This window comes from Petaurus breviceps, unplaced genomic scaffold (assembly GCF_028583685.1).
Source record: "Petaurus breviceps papuanus isolate PSGF00001 unplaced genomic scaffold, PetGlider_PUasm1.0 90723, whole genome shotgun sequence".
NCBI classification, from domain to species: domain Eukaryota; kingdom Metazoa; phylum Chordata; class Mammalia; order Diprotodontia; family Petauridae; genus Petaurus; species Petaurus breviceps.
Genome location: NW_027187323.1, coordinates 10127953 through 10142518, shown reverse-complemented (window position 1 = coordinate 10142518; position 14566 = coordinate 10127953).

Below are 14566 nucleotides of genomic sequence, written 5' to 3'. Positions count from 1 at the left end.
TCTTTTAATTGGGATTTTTTTTCTGGATGCCTGCAAAAAAAAGATAATTTCTTCCAATTTCCTTGCTTAGCTATAGTCAGAGTGTACATAAAAACAGATTTGATTTCTCGGTATCAAACACTCAGTGGAAAGTGGAAACTAAGGCCTTATCATTGAGACAAGACATCAGTTTGGCAGGGCTGTGTACATCCTTTGAACTCAGATGACATTGTCTCGGAGGACAAGATGTTTGATGAGGTTTTTTTTTTTTTTCGTATTTTCTCTCTCTCTCTCTCTCTCTCTCTCTCTCTCTCTCTCTCTCTCTCTCAAAACACTTTAAAGTTTTTGCTAAGGAAAATGAGCCAGCAATCTCTTTGGTTGAATGAAGGGGGAAATCATTCTTTCTTCAAAAGATCGGGGGGTAAGTGTCATTTTCTATTTTCCTTAAGTATCACTCAAACACTTGTGTGACAAGAAGTTCTACAGGCTTAGATTTGGGGTTTTATTCTCTCAGCAATGGATGAAGAACTTAAATGCTCCTGCACATCAAGAGGAGAGAGAAATCCCTGAGAAAGAAATAGAGAGAAAAGCCAACTCTTGCAAAGTGTATCTCATGCAATTGGTATTTATCAGTTTTATAAGAGATAACATAAAGTGAAATCAACCACTTGAGAATTACAATCTGCACATTTGATTAGAGGAGTCAGTTGTGGTGAAGTAAGGGAAGCATAATCTTTAGAGACACCATTAAAACTTATTTCTGGTTCCAAATGTATTTGGAAAAGTGGGGACAACAGGAAAAGGAAAAAAGTGAAAGGATGAATTGAACAGTGAGATAAAAGTTAAAAAGCAGAGTTAAAATGTATTTCAAAAAGTTAAAAAAAGTAATTTATATATGCACAGTTTAAAAAGTAGACAAACAAGGGAGGAGGAGACTGAGGAAAGAAAGTGAGAGGTACAAAGAGCAGATGAATTAGCTAATTTTTGTTTCATTACCAGCTTTAGACATACCCCAAGGCTCTGCCCAAAGGACTCTTTTCTCCTTATACTCTCTCAGTAACCTCATCATCTTACATGGATTCCATTCTTATCTCTAGGCAGATTACTCATAGATGTATTTACCTCCTCTCTCTCTTCTCTGCTTAAGGACATCATACTCTATCTCTCATCTCCATGCCTCGGCACCAGGTGTTCTCCGTGCCTGGAATGTTCTCCCTTTTCAATTCTGTCTCTTGGAATTCTTGTTTTCTTTTAAAACTCAGTTCAAGGTCATTTTCTGCACAAGGTCTTTCTTGCCCCAACCCCAGTTGCTTTTGCCCCCTTCCCTAAGATTATCTTACATCTGCTTTGCATGTTTTGTATTCATCTATATATAAACATATTGTCTCACCTGTAACGCCAACTATATATAAAACATTTCCAACTGGAAGGCCTGCAGGCATCTCTGTTTACAAGTTAAAAACAACTAATTATCTTGCTTCCTAAACCAACACATCTTCTGAACATCCCAATTTTTGTTGAGGACAACAGCATTCTTCTAGTCACCTAGGTTTGAATCTCTGCATAATCTCTGCATTCTCCCCACATATTCAGCTAACAAAAGTTGCCATTTCTATCTCCATGACATCTTTCACATCTGTCCCTTTTTCTCTACCCATGTAGCTACCATTCTATTTCAGCCTTTCATCACCTTATCACATTTTGCCTGAACTATATCAATAGTCCCCTAACTGGTTTCCCTACCCCAAGTCTATACCCTCTTTAATCCATTCTGCATCTAGCCTAGAGTGGTATTCTGAAAGTGTAGTTCTCACCATGTTACACGATCTCTGCCCTCTATAAGTAAATTCCAATGTTTCCTTATTGCCTCTAGCATCAAATACAAAGTTCTATCTGACATTTATTTTTATTTTCCACAACTCAATGCTATCCTACCTTTCCCATATTATCCCCTTCTCTCTCTGGTCTAGTCACATTGGCCTTCTTGCTGTTCCTCACACACATAATCTATTGGGCCCTTACGTTATCCATCTCCCATGCTTGTGATGTTTTCCTCCTCAGTAAGGATCCTTTCCTTAGGATCATTCCATGATTTTCTTCAAGACTCATTTAAAGTGTCTTCTTCTGAACAAGGTTTTTTTTTTTTTGGTCCTTACATCCCTACCCATGACTGCTAGTGCCTTCCTCTCTAAAGTTGCCATGTACATAGTTATTAGTTACATTACTACCGTGTTTCCCCGATAATAAGACCTATCCCGAAAATAAGCCCTCCCTTTACTGTGTAAGATTCCTCTAAAATAAGCCCTCCCCAGAAAATAAGCCCTATTGAGTTGCTACTGCAGTGAAGGTGATCCCCTGCGCTACACGCTACATTACGGTACCCTCTGTATGCACCGTCCCCCCCCACCCGGGTGAAACGCATGCCGTGCTCCGAGCTGCATCCAATCAGAGCTGCAGCAGTGAGCGCGTCATCCTGTTCTTCCCCAGTGATTTGCTTGCTGGCGCCATTGAGAGCAGTGCCGCGGAGGAGAGCTGAGGCAGGACAACATAAAAACCCAATATGTAGGCGGGAGTGAGGGGGCATGATGGAGGATAAAAAAGGCATGATGGAGGAAAAAAGAAGAACTCAGGGGGCATGATGGAGTGAAAAGAAGGACTGATGGTCATAATTTTATTATTCTGTCTGTTTTGACCCCCAGACATGAGTACAAAAAGGAAAAGCTATACTGTTGAGTATAAGAAAGCAATTGTAGAGGAGTCACATGTCATTGCTGTCAATGTTCATTAAAATAAGCCCTCCACTGAAAATAAGCCTTCTGGTGTTTTTCTGTCCAAAAAAAAAATAATAAGACAGTGTCTTATTATCGGGGAAACACAGTAGGTGTTTTCCGTATACATATATGTAAAAAAAAATTCTGCCCAACTAGAATGTAATGAAACTATTTTACTTTTGCTTTTGTAATTCCAAATAGTCCTTAAAAAAGGTTAACTGATTTATTAATTGATCTTCAAACTTGCTGTAAGAGCAAAAATATTGTTTAAGTCCATGTTTATTCAACACCTGTCCACACATCTTTCCAAAAAATAGGTGTGTAAATACAGACACAATCAATACACATTTATTAAGCACCTTCTGCATACTAGTCACTGTGCTAAGCACTAGGCATACAAAAATAGACAAAAGACAGTCTCTGCCCTCAAGGAGCTTTCAATCTAATGGAAAATTGAAGACAAGGGAGTTTGTGTCATGTCCAAGGTCAGAGAGGTTGTTTTTGTCAGAGCCATGATTGAAACTGCCCTTTCCATTATGCTTGAACTTTCCCACCCATCATTTTTCTTCTATTTGTTATTATAAGGAATAGTTCTCTGGAAGCAGAAGAGAGGAAATATGTGTGTGTGTGTGTGTGTGTGTGTAATGGGAAATGTAGATGATATACAAATGAGATCAATACAAATTTATATTTAAAAAGCAATGCAGAGCAAATAAATTAATAGCAAGATGGTTGATAATAAGTATCATGAGACGGGGCGGCCAGGTGGCTCAGCAAGTAAGAGCGCTGGCTCCAATGTCGGGATGACCTGGGGATCAAATCCGGGCTCAGATACTTAGCACCACACCCAGAAATAACTGGCCGTGTAACCTTGAGCAAGTTACTTAACCCCAATTGCTTAAAAAAAAAGTATCATGAGACATAGAAACTAATAATTATGCTATGTACAATCTTCTACAATCCATGTCCTAGACTTCTCTGGATTCTCATGTACTAGAATCTGTAACATGGAATATTCTCAGTGGTAAATATGGCTCATTTTGCTTCCATCCAGTTAGAAAACTAGGAATTTCCAAAGTTAACTTAGGTCTAGGTCTTCAGTAGCTTAAGTAGCTTAAAAGACAGTCAAAAAAGAGTAATGAAACATTAAATTATTTATTCCAGACAAAAATGAAGAGATACCACCAGAGAGCGATGTTAGCTCCCCCATTGCTGATGATTAGAATATATCCCTAGTGCTTAGCACAGTGCTGGCAGGTTGTAAGGGCTTAATACATTTTTGTTGACTTGATCTCCTCAAAACTAGTGATAGGGAAGGAGTTATTGAAGTCTTTTGCTACCAGAACAAAAGATAAGAAATGTTATATATGAGGCCTTTGTCTCAGTTCAGATAGTCAGTTGGTTTTTCAAGCTCTGAGCCATGTATCTCTTCCCTTTTTTTTTTCTCGGTTTCTCTTAGCAGTACTCCAGACAGCAAGAAGACAGAAGGGACTATTATCACCATCCCTCACAACTTAGATGTCATCACTGCCATTTCCTCCCTCATGACATTTCTTCCCCTTCTTAATTAGAGACTGTATTTGGGTAACACAGCTCCCTTAGAAGTATATTCTTGCTCTAGTTCAATCAAGTACATATCTTGGTGCTTGTTGTCTCATGTGAGATGAAGTCTTGACTCACTAAACTCACTCCTGTTATCTCTACAGTTTCACAGAGTTATTTATTTTGGGGGGGGTGGAATCCTCTTGAATTTAACATTTTGTTGGCATTGACATTAACACAACCCATCTTACTAAACATACCTGATTTGGGTGTAGGCCTGGGCCTAGACTTTTGACCTTATTGATAGAGGGCATTTCTGGGTGAGAGAAATCCTTCCATCAATTAAGGTCAGCATCTTCTTTGCAACTTAAAGCCTTAGAGAATTTCCTAGGGCATCTAGAGACTAAATGATTTGACCGGAGTACGTAACTAGTCTGTCAGAGATAGGACTTGAATCTGGTCTTCAAGGTTTTCAAACTAAAAGCTGACTACAGACATTAAGGCATCATTTCCTTCTCTAGAGGTGTAGAGATGATACTGATCCCATGTGTTACAATGAGTGTGAACCTTTTTGAGATGGGAGATTTAATTGGGGAAGTTTCTGTGGAGTTTATGAGAAGAGGCTCACAAGAGCTAAAGGTTAAATTTTCAGTGTGAGCATTTACACATCAGAAATCGGCAAATGCTACAAATCAGGGGTTAGTCTACTGTTTTGTAGACTGTTTAGACAACTGTTAGAGAAAACGTTAACAATGTAAATTCAATTGAAAAATCTGTTGTATGTATTTCCCCTCCCCTCCCTAAGCCAGTTGTTCAATATTTATCCACATACATTTGAATTTAATCCTATCACTACAATTAGGAAGAAGATGCAGAATTTCTCCTGTCTAAAAGGATAATTAAGAAATTGACCTCACTGTGATTAATATTTGCCCCTTTTCTCTGTCTCAAGTTCAATAGACTTTAAGTTTTCAAAATATAAAATAGTCTTTTTCATGGAAAAATTTCACAAATTTTTCACAGGTTCAGCTAATATCCTAGTACCATCTCAAAAGAAACTCTGAGAAAAATCTCCAAAATAGCTCAAGTCTCATTTCTTTATTAAGATTATTCACTCTATTCCAGCTTTGCTTTAGTCTAAAAGAAAATACCTTCATATTATTGCTTAAGTACATTGTAAGGATTGTAAGGAATTCAAAGATAATAGAACACAGTACTGAGATGTTGAAATGTATTTTTGATGCTCAGGTAAGCAAAAATGCACTAAAAAAAAGCTATAATATTAAATGGCTAAATTCACACGACCTATTCTTCTCAAGGAAACTTCCAACATTGAGACTCCTCCCAGAGGAACCAACTCTCCTGGAAGTCACTGGCAAAGGAATACAGTCCCACATAAGGGAAACAAATGGTCTCCCCAAGTAGCATCTCTTCCTCCTTTGATTCTTGGGAATGGAGCTGAGGATGGGCCTCTTTCCAGATGATTCAGCAGAATTCTGGTGTCTACCACTGTCTGCACAATAGTCCTGCTTTACATCATGCTGTGTTCCAGCATTAAATTTCCCTCCCTGTTTTCTGGGTGTTTTGTGGCTCTAATTCCTCATACGCTTGAGAGAGAGAGAGGAGAACAGAAGAGAGAGAAGGGAGGAGGGAGAAGGAGAGAGGAGAGAGAAAGTGTTGACCAGCCACTATTCAGGGTGACCACCCTCTCTTGGCTTGTTGTATGGCAGTTGAGTCTTTCTCTCTTCTTGGTTTTATTTTTTTAATCATTTTTTTTCTAATGAATAAGAATTGCTTTTTTTCTCTCTCTTTACCCCTATTGCAAAGGAACAAAGAAAAACAAAGTATCTTCTAACAATATGCACAATCAAGCAAAATAGCTTCCCATGCTGGCCATGTACAATAATGTATTTCTTGTTCTGCATATTAAATCCATGTCCTTTCTCTCAGGCTGTGGGTAGCACCTTGCATCATCTGTCCTTTGGAATCGTAACTGGTTATTCTGGCTGACTTTTTGGGCCACCTGGCTATTATCTCTGTCCTATGCATTTCTAACAACAGCTTCAGCTGCATAAGCTGGCTTTAAAAAAGTCCCCATTTAGCACAATGTTTTACTGTTGCTTCCACTCTTCTAAAGACAGGCTAGGAGAGGGAGGTGGTCCCTCCATAAGAAGGTTTATACTTTGGACCTAATCAAAATGGACTACTACTGTTTCCTGAAATCAGAATTTTCTTGTTTCCCTCAGTGTATTTACACAATTTGTCCTCAGAACTGGAATGTATTACTTCCACATCTCTACCTTTCAGAATCCTCATCTTGTCTGAATCTCAGTTTAAGGGTAATAAGGAAGTCTAATGGAAGGAGTGCCTCATTTACAGTTAGGAAGAACTGGGTTTGAATTTTGCTGCAGATATTTAATTAGCTGTATGACATTGAGTAAGTCATTTAAACTTTCCAAGTCTCAGTTTCCTCATCTGTAAAGTGGAGATAATAATAGCACTTGCCTTACAGGGTTGTAGTGAGGAACAAGTAAGAAAATATGTATTAATGTACTTCATAGAACATAAATAATATATAAATGTTAGCTGTTCTCTTTCCTCTATGATGTCTTCCCAGATCTGTCCTTCTTCAAATTATCTAGAACTATCCTTATTTATGTACTTTTTATATTCTTCTGGAATCTAGTAGAAGATACACCTCTGTAGAACAGGAAGTATGTGTGTGTGTGTGTATGTTTTCATGTCATGTATTACAATCACCTTGCATAGTAAAGGCTTATTGGACATTTATTGCTTATTGAATAAATGAAGAAATGCTTATTGAAGTGAATTGAAACTCATTTTTAGATTGATTATAACATTTCACTCGGCATCTCATGTCTTACTGACCCTGAGAAGTTGCATGAGTAGTGAGATTCCTTCCCAACTTCCCAACTAAGGAAGGAGAAAAAGATTGTGAACTGATGGAGAAGTATATGTCTTGTCTCTTATAGAGAGGTGGTAGACCACAGCTGCAAAATGAGAGATGTGTTCTACCCATGGCAAATATGTTGTTTCATTTTCTTTTACGTCACAAGGGAGAGTTCTGGGGTAGAGAGGAGTCACTGGTGAATAATAGCAATGTTAAAAAAAATTTTTCAGGCTCTGTCACCTAATTTTTTAGACTAATAAAGCTCTAGCATTCAGCTAAGTGTCACAGTGGATAGAGTTTTAGATCTGGAGTCAGGGAGAGGTGAGTTCAAATCCTTCCTCAGACATTTACTAGCCCTATGACCCTGTGTAAATCTTTTAACCACCAAATTCCTCAGTTTCCTAATATGTAAAATTAGTATAATTATAGTACCTAGCTCTAAGAGTTGTTATGAGAATCAAATGAGATAATTTTTAAAGGACTTTGCAAACCTTAAAATTATTTATTAGTATTATTACTTTTATTGCTACATTTTTTTTTACTATTTCTTTCTATTCAAACAATACCTTTCCTTTAGAATCTCCTGACCTTATGATCTTCACCTGTCCCTCAGGAGGTCCTTAAGGGGACTTCTTATGCTGGATATTTCTGCTCCCTTTTAGACATGGAGTCTTCAACTGCCAAAAGATATGAGGAACCCCGCCCCCCCTTTACCCAATTCAAAAACATTTACATTAATTTGGTTAGTTTTCAGCTCTGTGTAAAGAAAATGTTGGGAAATAGGTCTTCAATCCCTTGAGGATGATCTGATGTAGGACAGCATTCAGTGGTATTTGGAATGATTTATAGTATTGTTTAATATTCTGTTTTAAGCATGCTATATTAAAGATATGTGAAGGATATACAGCCTTGCTCTGGTTGAATGGAGAGTGCCCCAATGACCTACCAACAGTCAGTCAGCAAGCATTTATTAAATGCTTACACTGAGGAAGTAATAACTGAAGAAAAGATTTAGGCTATTCAGACTGATACATGTGGTCTTTTTCAGGCAGAAAGCTCATTTGCCATAGTTTATAGCCACGGAGTTTCAATAAAGTACTGAGATAAATCTAAGTTGCCATTATGTTACTCTGGTAGCTATGGCTAAGCAGAAACTCCATAGACTAAGTGAATTAATGAATGGCCAAAGCATTTATAAAGTTCTGACTATGTGCAAAGCATTGAGCAAAATACTGGGGACACAAATAGAAAAGTAGAATAGTCCTCATTCTGAAGGAGCTCATATTCCAATGGGGGAGATAACACATATGGGATGCTTTAGCTGCAAGACAGAAATAATAGTCTCATGGTCCTTAGGGCACAACAACAAAACAGATGGCAATGCCTATTCTGTAATGTCATTTCCACTGATAAAATGATTTCCATTTCTGATGTTGAGTGATTTGATAGTGACAAAGACTTTGGTGCCAAGAACTTTCTTTGGTGAGTCGTCAGTAGCTAGCTATAGCTGTACTACCTGCAGGAAAATTGCCAATCCCACTGGGATTGCTTCCCAGGATGATGGCTGAGGACATTGGCCTGGAAGCCTTCCTATTCCAAAGGTTCTTGGGTTCAGTGCCCTGGGCTTGCTCTTTCAGAGTTTGAGGGAAGATGGTGGTCAAGGTGGTGATTTGACTTTCCTGGCACTCATTGCCTCCTTTTTCTCCTCTGGGGTGCCGGACTACTATCAGTCTTTACCCAATATCAATTTCAATTTCGTCTATCTTTGTATTCCTAGTACAGAGTAAGTGTTTAGTAAGTGTTTGTTCAATGATTTCAACTATTCCCTACAATTTCAGTAGCTTAATGATCTCCGGTGGTTTCAAACCTTGAAAATGGAATAAGATAAATTTTCTTTCCCTACCATTTTCTTCTCTATGTTTTTAGTCACTTAGTAGGCATTGGATATCCCCCAGTCCACTAGCTCATTTGTCTATCATTGCTGTTCCTTACATTTCTCTTTCTGTAACTGTTTACTAATATACTGATTCGTCTCAACTCACCTGCTCTAACACATTCTTTCCTAACAGTATAGGGCATATATTAGAGCCCAGGAGTCAAGAAGTGATCCTGGGTAAATTATTTAATCTCTCAGTGGTCCAGACAATTACCTAACGACTCAAGTTGCAAAAAGAATTGCTAATCTACTTGGACAGAAGAGAGGTTACTCACAAGGAATTCCCTACAGCAAAGAAATCATAGGTACCAATTCCTATAACATGTGGAAACATATTTCACCATAAGATGAGCAATTCAGTCCACTTTAATTTATTAGGCATTTATTAAGCACCTACTACATGCCAGCCACAGTACATGGTGTTGGGGATCAGTAGTTTTTAGTTGTGTCTGACTTTTCATGACCGCATTTGAGGTTTTCTTGGCAAAGATACTAAAGTGCTTTACCATTTCTTTTCTACCTCATTTTATAGATGAGGAAACTGAGGCAAGCAAGGTTAAGTGACTTGTCCAGGGTCACACAGCTAGCACATGTATGAGGTCAGTTTTGAACGCAGAAAGATGAATCTTTCTGGTTCCAGTCCCAGTGCTCTATTTACTATACCATAGATAGAAATTAAAAGTCCCTGCCTTTGAAGTGTTTCTGCTCTAATGAGGACAATGGGGACATTATACAGGCATTATGCAGGGGGGATTGACAGGAATTTTTGTATAGTTCACAGTGTTTCTACCCCCACCAAAAAAAAAAAACCCACAACCCACCAAAAACAAACCCTACTCTTTGAAGTTTTCTTGTCTCTTAACAAAGTGAGAATTCCAGTCAAAATAGTTCATTTGGGAATCTATTGCGTTTCTGTTCTTTAATACCATTTCACCTCAACAATCATGATACAAAGAAACAACTCTGGCTTATCAGTAAGTGACAAAAGATTAATTTAGATCACTACAACAAGACTGAATTTTTTTTCTTTAATCATGATATTGGAAGCATCGCCTTCCAGATGTTCCTGTTTTATAACCATTCCTTTATTCAGATCTTGCAAGTCCTAAAATGATGGAATGCTTCTTGAGAATTTGGCAAAGAATAAATTGTTCTGTATTTTTCTGTCCCATATTTTTTTTCCAAAGGGGAAAAATATTGTAAATTAGACTCCAAATTCATATTAAATGATAGCTTTTAATTGTGAATTTTATTGATGTTATGATTTTTTAAATTTTGTTTGCCTACCTTGGTTTTCTAAGTGGCTGTATCAAAACTGAATTATGAAACATAGTTCATGTCTTCAGGACAAGTGGAAAACAATTTGGAAACCCAATAATAGAAATTGCAGAAGAGCCCTAGTCAGACTTTAATTTTTATTTCAGAACTTGCCAGTTCTTCATTCTGATAACTCTTTCCCCTTCACCAGTGATCCAAATCCTTCCCTTGTCAACATCCTCCCTTTTTCTTCCAGGGCAATTGTGCCACTAAGCATTAGAAAAAGCAAGAAATACTTCATCTTTTCATTTATCTAAATCCAATAGTCACACAATTGTAAATCACTGAGCAAAATAGAAATGGAGTCAACAACAACAAAAATAGCAATGGAGAGAAATTGGAGATAGAGGAAGAGTTATGTATACATTGCAATGTCAACTGTGTACATTTTCAGCTTTAGCTCAATTTAAGCATGCAAATTGAGTGTTCCAGATATCACACAGGGTTAGAGCAATACGCAAAACACTTTTTTAAAAAAGTAAGTGGTCACTGATGGCACACATCCACTTGTACTTTATAGAAAGCTCAGAGGAAATGAATAAATTCATTGCTCCTATGGCATTTAGCGCAGGTCTGGCACTAACTATTCTTGGCCCTGGAACAATATGATCTTGTTTGGACCATAGAAACTGGATCTGTCCACAGAAAGCAGTATATTTCTTCTCAGTATTGAAGCCATTACGATTATTGTCATCATCACCAACCATTACCATAACTAAAAGTAGTTGTGTTCTTCAGTTCCAAGAACTATGTTGAATGCTCTACAAGTCAGACCCATTACTTTTTTTACTTTCCTCAGTGGCACCACAGCTCTGAATAGACGAAAGGTAGAAAGTAGCAAGAGCAGAGTTAGGACTCCTAATGAGGAGGGGAAAGGAAGAAGTACAGGCTAATGCCGAATCTGGAATCATGAAGTAGATAGAGATCTAAAGGCTTCCTGGAGCTCTTCTGCTTGGGCTGTTGGGGTCAAAAGCCAGAAGTCATTGGCTTAAACCCAGATTGATCTCAGCCACAGCAACCACTTCCCATAATTCAAAGATTGTAGAGGCCTCCTTATTCACCTTATTTCCCAATGACCTCAATCCAAACCTGGACCAGAGCTTAGAAATGCACTTAGAGGAGGGCCCTGAGTTCCCTTCTTGTGGTTCTGTTCAGTGGTTATGATGAGGAATATTAATTACTGTCCTATAACGAGATTGATATCACCTTCTGTAAGAAGGCTACCTTCCAAATACTCAGTATACCTCTTGTATAGGCATTTTTATGTGTACATTGTCTCTACCATGAGAACAGAAATTCCTTGAGACCAGGGCCTATTTATGTATTAAGGTTTCCTAATGGATTGAGTTATGGGCCTGGAGTCAGGAAGAGCTCAATTCAAATGCAGCCTCAGATGCTTCTTAGCTGTATGATGACTCTGGCCAAGTCACTTAAGCTCTGTCTGCCTCAGTTTCTTCAACTATAAAATGGAAAAACATAATGGCACTTAAAGAGTTTTTGTGAGGGTCAAATGTGATATTTGTAAAGTGCTTAGCACAGTGTAAGCTCATAGTATGCTGGCACATAGTAGGTATTTAATACTTATTCCCTTTTCTTTATTTCCTCAGTGCTTGGCAATATGCCAGATACGTAGCAGGTGCTTAATGATGCTTATTGTTTGTAGATTAAAAGATGAAAATAGCTGCCATGAGAAGCAGTTTGGCAGGAAGGTGGTATAGGGCATAGAAGGCTAGATTTGTATTTGGGGAGATCTGAAATAGAATCCTACTTCAGACATTTACTGACTGTTTGACCCTGGGCAAGTCATTTAACTTCTTTTAATCTGTTTCCTCCTCTGTAAAAGGGAGTGAATAATAGCCCCAACCTCACAGGATTATTGGGAGGATCAAAAGAGAAAATACATAAAGCACTTGGTAAACCTTAAAGTGTTACATAAGTGGTAGCTGTCATCTTCATGATCATCACATCATGTCAACTTCTGTTTAAACCACATGTCTAACAAATAATGACCTTGACTCTGGGGAAGTCACTGAGTGCCCCAGGCAACTCTATAAGATTGTAAATTGCAGAGCACCTGTAAGTCTTCATTAGTAGAGCAGATTTCCTCAATGGAGTTTCCTTTGCCAATGAAATCACAAGTTAGTACAATTATAACAAAATAAAAACAAAATATACTATTTTATGTAGTAAAATTATAAAATCAAAACACCAAGACTAACACTCATAAAGGGCCTTAAACTATTCCAAAAGCTTTATGTTATTTCATTTGAAATAACAATGGAACTGATATTTTAGATATTATCAATACAGTTCACCAGTCAAAGAAACTAAAGTCAATTGATTTGCCATGCTCACATTCCTAATAAGTGTTAGTCAGGATTTGTATCTGGTCTCTCTGATTTCTAAGCTAGCACTCCGACTGCCATAGTGTTTCTCTGACTTTCAAATGTTTTTTTGTTGCTTAGATTATTTTAGCAAGCTCAAAAAGTCTCCAGGGACCATTGAGATACCATCTGCTCTCACTTGCCAATACAGAGAAAGGTCGTCAGAATGAATGAGAAGAACAATACTTTGATAAGAACTAATGATGTAATATCTTACTAATTATGTAATTTGTTATTAAATGCCATAAGTAAATACTAATTCATCACAGAAATAAAACTACAACTACTAGCCCACAGACATATCCTATTCTTCCTTGAAGACTCTTCAAATACATACTTTGAAAGTCACTGTTTCGTTAAATATTCATCCCATGATCTCTCCTATAAGAGATGTTGTTCACTTAAATGTATGCATATGAATATGTCTTCTTTATGTAGGGAGGTTGTCTCTGTGTTATGAGGATGTTCTAATTTATATACCCCAGAGCAGGGGATCTTAACCTTTTTGTGTCATGGATCCCTTTAACAGTCTAGTGAGTCTTATGGACCCCTCTAAGGAAAAAAAAATCTATTTTTAAATGCATAGAATAAAATATAGAAGATTACAAGGAAAATCATTTATATGGAAAGAAAGATGTAATTTTTTTCCCCATTCAAGCTTGTGGGCCCTTAGTAATCAATCTATAGACCCCATAGACCTTAGGTTAAGGACTCCTGACTAAAGCTTAAAAGTAAGTAATCAGATGATACATCTTCTGAAAGGCCCCAGTTAGTTAGGGAGGTTCCTGGTGATTACTCTGAACTATTTCAATGCTATCTTGGGGATCAGAACAGTCCAGGTTATGCCATGGAAGAGGCTGAAGGGGAACAATGTGGCACGTCCTATACCTTTGTATTTGTCTCTCTGGGTTACCCTATGAATTCTCATGGACTTAAGGGAAATTCTGAGGGACTTAGATATAATTAGGCTTTGGTAGAGATTGGTTCTAGCATATGATACAGCCACAGGGAAAAGTACATTAAAATAGTCTACACAGATTAACCATATTTTTTTAGATATGACAGCTGGCGTTAAGCTTTTTTTTTCTTTCCTTCTTCGGAGGGCATTTGGGGTTAAGTGACTTGCCCAAGGTCACATGGCTACTTTTTGTGTTAAGTGTCTGAGACTGGATTTGAATTTGCTTCCTCCTGACTCCAGGGCTGGTGCTCTATTCACTGCACCACCTAGCCACCCCTGGCATTAAGCATTTTAAAGGCTATTATGTGGAAGCTACAACAGACTTGCTCTATTTGACTGCAGAGGCCAGGAAAAGGAACAACGGATGAACATTGCAAAGAGGTAAATTTAAATTTAATATAATAATTTTTAAAAATCTTCCTAACAATTAGACTGAAGGAGGGCTGAGGAACCTGTGGCCTCCAGGTCACATGAGGCCTTCTAGATCCTTGGGTGCAGCCTTTTGACTAAGTCCAAGTTTTACAGAACAACTCTTTTTATTCAGCGGATTTGTTCTGTAAAGTTTGGAGTCATTCAAAGGACCACACTTGAGGACCCAGAGGGCTAAATGTGGCCTAGAGGCTGCAGGTTCCCCACCCCTGAATTAGAGCTTTACGAAAGTGAAATAAGCTACCTAAGGAGGTTTTGGGCTTCCCCCTACATCACCCTGGCATTAGAGGCCTTCTAGCTAAGCTTCAATAACCAACTCCGCAGTAAAATTACATCTGT